This window comes from Balaenoptera physalus, assembly GCF_965194825.1.
Source record: "Balaenoptera physalus genome assembly, chromosome: 12".
Classification (NCBI taxonomy): Eukaryota; Metazoa; Chordata; class Mammalia; order Artiodactyla; family Balaenopteridae; genus Balaenoptera; species Balaenoptera physalus.
This window is the reverse complement of record NC_138897.1, coordinates 62,840,756-62,847,248: the sequence shown is the minus strand read 5'-3', so window position 1 is coordinate 62,847,248 and position 6,493 is coordinate 62,840,756. Positions and strand designations below refer to the sequence as shown.

The 6,493-nt window shown below is 37.4% G+C and overlaps 1 long non-coding RNA gene across 1 annotated transcript; it reads right to left on the bottom strand.

Moving 5' to 3' along the window:
* Window positions 1-420: 420 nt before the first annotated feature.
* On the bottom strand, window positions 421-5,700 carry LOC309640286. The gene is made up of 3 exons (XR_014252163.1): window positions 5,155-5,700; window positions 529-3,325; window positions 421-447 (listed from the first exon to the last, which is right to left on the bottom strand). It is a non-coding gene; the product is annotated as an uncharacterized lncRNA (long non-coding RNA).
* Window positions 5,701-6,493: the final 793 nt, after the last annotated feature.

Genomic DNA, 6,493 nt, shown 5'->3' with positions numbered 1-6,493 from the left:
TTAAGAAACCAACCTCTAAGCTCTATAACAGACAACTCATTTCTTTTAAGAGCTAAAACCTGGAATCTGTTTTTTTCCCCATTATATTCACATATTCAAAATCAAACCAGTTAAAGTCAGAGCTTTAAGTTAGGATTTTAAAAAGGGAATAGAAATTGTAATGCCCTTCCATTGTTGAAGGCATCTGGCAGACGATGACAATAAGTGTCTGAAGTTGGAGACATTAAAGAAGAAGGTCAAGTCTATAACAGTGCTTACATGAAACCATGACAACCTTGATTTATTGATGAAGCATAGATTGGAATATATAATGGAGGATCAGAAACCTATATTTAAGAGACTTCTCTAACAGATAGGTAGCCACCTGCACCAATATCTCCATTGGCAGTACCAGACTCTTCCCTGATGTCACACTAACCCCTGGTACTCTGGTTTACTGTCCTGAGCCTGCTCCTGGGCAGCCTATTGTTTCAGGAGCAGCAACACTCTTGGAGCACATCTTATTCAAGGGTGGAGCCAATGAAGGACCTGCTGGTGTAGCTTATACTGTCCAATTGACAGTATTCTGCTATTACCAGGAGACTTTGGGATGCTTGGAATTTCTGACTGAGTTGCTGCTGGTTTTGCCTGACTTCTACTGCATGAACAGGGCTCTGGAAGGGAGCTTCCAGACCCTGAGGTTTCCCTTCTCAGACCCTGTGGTCACCTGCTGACTTTGTGGTTACCTGCATTACAGCACTTTGTTGCTGGGCCTCCTGCTGCTGACTATGAGGCAGTGTCTAACCAAAATTAAGAGTGTGACCAGAACCACTAGGAAAAAACCTTCAAGTGCAGTCAAGGGGGTCTAGGAGGGAAGGACTGTGCATCTTTGCACAGTACAGCTGTCAAACCAGGGACATAGTGAGACTCAAAAACCCTGCTCTGTCCCCAGATTCATGTCATCAAGAGAGTCAGCCTGCCAGCATTGGAGTCATCCATTTATCACCTACCTGACAGGTTCTCCTGCTTTCCTTTCAAACATTACTCTTCCTATTGAGATGTGTGCCTGTGTACCCATCATCAGCCCTCATCTCTTGTAGCAATAAAACATCCCTTATCCTTACCATACAAAAAAAATTAGAAAAGATTTGGTCAGAAAAAGAAATAAAAATTCCTTATAATTCCACCATTCAAAGGAAATAATTTTTAATAATTCTAAATCTGTACTCTGCCTTTTCCATATATGTCGTCTGTATTTACATATACATATGTATATATCTGTATCTATAACTAACCCCTTTTTTCCAAATATAATTAACTTGCTTTTTTTCTAATTTTTTGTGGTAAAATACACATAACATTAAATTACCATCTTAACCATTTTAAGTGTACAGTTCGGCGGGATTAAGTGCATTCATAATGTTGTGCAACCATCTTCACCATCCATCTCCCTAATTCTTTTCATCTTGTAAAACTGAAATTCAATACCCATTAAATAATTATTCTCCATCCCCCTCTCCCCCAAGCCCCTGTGGATGACCATTCTACTCTCTGTTTCTATGATTTTTGACTACTCTAAGTACTTCCTTGAAGTGGAATTATACAGCGTTTTCTGTTTTTTTTTTTTTTTTTGTAACTGGTTTATTTCATTTAGCATAATATACTCAAGGTTTATCCATGTTGCAGCTTATGTCAGAATTGCCTTTCTTGGTGAGGCTGAATAATACTCCTTTGCCATGTATACCACACTTTCCTTATCCATTCATACACCCAGGGACACTTGGGTTGCTTCCACATTTTAGCTATTATGCATAACGCTGCTATGAACAAACACTGGTGTACAAATATCTCTCTGAGACCCTGCTTTCAACCCTTTGGATATATACCCCAAAGTGGAATTGTTGGATCATATGGCAATTCTATTTTTAATTTTTTGAGGAGCTGCCACACTATTTTCCACAGCAGCTACACCATTTTATGTTCTTACCAAAAGCGCACAAGGGTTCTAATTTCTTTACACCCTCACCAACATGTTATTTTCTGCCTTTTTTTTCATAGTAGCCATTCTAATATGTGCGAAGTGGTATCTCATTGAAGTTTTGATTTACATTTCCATAATGATTAATAGTGTTGAGCAACTTTTCACATACTTATTGAACATTTGCCTATCTTTTTTTGAGAAATGGGTATTCAAGTCCTTTTCCCATTTTGGAATCAGGTTGTTTTTTGTTGTTGAGTTTTAAAAGTTCTCTATATATTCTGGCTATTAATCCCTTATCAGATATATGATTTGCAAATATATTCTCTCATTTTATGCATTTCCTTTTTAGTCTGTTGATAATATCTTCTGATGCATGAATTTTAAAAATTTCTTAATTGGAAGCCCAATTTGTCTATTTTTTTCTTTTGTTGCCTATTGTCTTTGATGTCATATCCAAGAAATCACTGATAAATCCAATGTTATGAAGTTTTCCCCTATGTTTTCTTAAAACTTTTATAGTTTTAGGTCTTACACTTAGGTCTTTGATCTATTTTGAGTTAATTTTCCTATACAGTGTTAGGTAGGAATCTAACTTTATTCTTTTGCATATGGATATTCAGTTTTCCCAACAATGTTTGTTGAAAAGACTGTCCTTTCCCTATTAAGTGGCACCCTTATCAAAAATCATTTGACCATATAGGCAAGAGTTGATTTCGGGGTCTCTGTTCTATTCCATTGATCTTTATGTCTGTCTTTATGCCGGTACCACACTGTTTTGATTACTATAACTTTGCAGTAAGTTTTGAAATCAGGAAGTGTAAGTCCTCCACCTATGTTCTTCTTTTTCAATATTATTTTGCTTATTTGGGGTCCTTTGAGATTCCACATGAATTTTAGGATGGATTTTTCTATTTCTGCAAAAAAAAAAAAAAAAAAAAAGGCCATTGAAATTTTTATAGGGATTGCATTGAATCTGTAGATAAATTTGGGCAGTATTGACATCTCAGCAATTTGGAACCTTCCAATCCATGATATGGGATGTGTTTCTATTTATTTATGTCTTATTCAACTTCTTTCAGCAACGTTTTGTAGTTTTCATTGTACAAATTTTTCACCTCCTTGATTAATATATGTTTTATTTTTAATGTTATTGTAAATGGAATTATTTTATAATTTCCTTTTCAGTTTGTTCATTGTTAGCCTATAGAAATGCAACTGATTTTTGCATGTTAACTTTTTATCCTGCTACTTTGCTGAAATAATTTATTGGTTTTAACTTTTTTTGTGGAATCTTCAGACTTCTCTACATATAAGAATTTATCATCTACAAACAGAAATAATTATCTTTTTTTCCAATTTAGATGTCTTTTCCTTGTTTCTTTTTTCTTTTCTTTCTTACATTTTTTTTTTTTTTTGACTAATTACTCTGGCTAAAATTCCGATACTATTTTGAATAAAAGTGGCAAAAGTGAGCATCATTACCTTATTCCTCATCTTAGAAGAAAAGCTTTCAGTCTTTTACCATTGAGCATGATGTTTACTGAGGGTTTTTCATACATGACTTTTATTGTGTTGATGTAGTTTACTTTAATTCCTAGTTTGTTGAGTGTGTATCTCATGAAAGGGTTTTGAATTTTGTCAAATGCTTTTTCTGCATCAATTAAGATGATCATGTGTATTTTCTTCCTTTGTTCTGTTGATGTGGCATATTATCTTGATCAATTTTCATATGTTGAACCATCCTTGCATTCTAGGAATAAATCCCATTTGGTCATGTTGTATAATCCTTCTAATTTGCTGTTGAATTCTGCTTGCTAATGTTTTGTTGAGGATTTTTGCATCAGTGTTCCTAAGGGATATTGGTCTTTAGTTTTCTTTTCTTCTAGTATCTTTGTGTAGCTTTGGTTTCTTTCATGGTAATGCTAGCCTCATAGAATGAGTTAGGAAGTATTTTCTCCTCATCAGTATTTTGGAAAAATTTGGGCAGGATTGAAGCTTCTTTTGATTTATTTTTTCTTTTGATTGAAGAGTTTAATCCATTTCTGTTTCTTTGTATGCTTTGTGATTTTTTGGTTGAAAACTGGGTATTTGAATCAAATAATGTGATAACTCTAGAAACCAGATTCTCCCCCTTCTCCAGGGGTTGCTGTTTTTTGTTAGTGTTTTGTTTATTGATCTTGGTTTTGATTGTTGTAGGCTGTCTCTGTGCCAAGTATTAGCTTAAAGTGTAAACTTAAGTCTTCTTTTTCAGCCTGCCCCTTTCCCTGTCCATCTGCAGTCACCAACTTTCTAATATTCCCCATACATGCAGTTGCTTTTCAGTGTCTAGTCTTTAACGTCTGGTTTCCAAAAGGGGAAAAAGAGAAAAATAAATGGGAGGGGGAAGAGTGCTGACCCTTTAATTACACTGGAAATCATTTCAGCTGAATGGGGAGGGGCTTGTAACAGTGGGGAGAGGTACAACCACAATGGCCACCTGCCTCTTTGTACCTCAGACAAAGGTCTGATCAGATGCAGCACTCAGTGATCACAGTACAGATTCTTGATATTTGGAAGACACTATCCAATCCGTTTTGCCCATCCTGGCTCCTGCAAGCAATGAGCAGGTTGATCTTGGAACGTGAGCACAGCTGCCTGCCACATGGCTGGGGATGGGGGATTGGTAGCAGCAACCGTGCTAAAAGCTGAAATTGACCAAAATGAACAGCAATGATTCACTGTGCAAGCCTATCCTGGAAGTTACAAGCCTTCAATAGATGCTAGAGTTCCAAAAGAGTTATATCAGATTCTGCCAATGCAATTGTAGTCTAGATGGAGAGACAGCTTCCTTGTGCTTCCTACTGGGCATCTTCCCAGAATCCTTTTACTTGCTTTTTAAGCTTATACACAGTGACATTATTTCATTTGAAATGTATATGTTTATATTGTCATGTTTGATGACTACATAGTACTCAGTTTTCTAGATCAGGGGTGAAAATTTTCTTCTATAAAGGGTCAGATAACAAATATTTCAGGCTTTGCAGACTGCACATGGTCTCTATTGATGATGCTTCCACTGCTGCTGCTTTTTCTTCCTACTTTTCTTCCTTTTTTATACAACATAAAAAATGTAAAGGCTATTCTTAGCTCAAGGGCCATCATCTGCATATGCTATAAATTATAGGCTAAATAATAAGGTTTTTCCTTTTATTCACTACCATAAGCATCACTATAATATGAAAGTGAAATAGGTAATAGTTATAGAATAGCAAAATTTATTTCGTCTTCTGCTTCCAGCCTTTACATCATTTTACTGATGATTAGAATTTCCTCACTAAGCGAGGAGACCTGTTTTCCTGCTTGCTCTAAATTTTATTAACTTGATGCAAAAAAAATTACAATAGACTCTTTCAATGATTAATTCAACATACATTTACTTACAGCCCATTAAGTGCACTGCAACATACTGGTAGTCAACTTGATCACACTAGTTTCAGTAGCATGAGCCCTCAATTCAAAACAGAGGTTATTGGTAGCATCATTTAAGCTGTCCTTTGTACTGCATTTTGTAGAACAGCTTTAACTTGGGATGGATCTTAGGGTTTTGACGCTGTAAGCTTTTTGAGGAAATGTTGTCCAAAAAAATGAGGTAGTGAAGAGTGAAATTTAACATGTTGACTTCCTTAATAACCTTTCTGCCCTTAAGGTAACCGTAGGTTACTTTCTGCTGCAAAAATTCCTCAATTTCTTCCTTCTACATTAATTTTTTTTTTTTAAAGATTTATTTATTGATTGCTATGTTGGGTCTTCGTTTCTGTTCTAGGGCTTCCTGTAGTTGCGGCAAGCGGGGGCCACTCTTCATCGTGGTGCGCGGGCCTCTCACTATCGCAGCCTCTCTTGTTGCGGAGCACAGGCTCCAGACGCGCAGGCTCAGTAGTTGTGGCTCACGGGCCTAGTTGCTCCGCGGCATGTGGGATACTCCTAGACCAGGGCGTGAACCCGTGTTCCCTGCATTGGCAGGCAGATTCTCAACCACTGCGCCACCAGAGAAGCCCTACATTAATCTTAAATGACATTCCTATAGAACCTGGTTCACAGGACTAATTTTCAGCAATAGCGCCATGCTTTTGAAAGAAAATGTTGTTAGGCTTGCTGAATGGTTTCAGATACAGAGTTGTTTCAAAAATATATTTTAGGGCTTCCCTGGTGGCACAGTGGTTAAGAATCTGCCTGCCAATGCAGGGGACAAGGGTTCAAGCCCTGGTCCGGGAAGTTCCCACATGCTGCGGAGCAACGAAGCCCATGCGCCACAACTACTGGGCCTGCGCTCTAGAGCCCGCGAGCCACAGCTACGGAAGCCCGCGTGCCTAGAGCTTGTGCTCCACAACAAGAGAAGCCACCGCAATGAGAAGCCCACGCACCACAACGAAGAGTAGCCCCCGCTCACCGCAACTAGAGAAAGCACGCACGCAGCAAGGAAGACCCAACGCAGCCAAAAATAAATTAATTAATTAAATAAATAAATTTAAAATATATATATATATTTTAAAATAT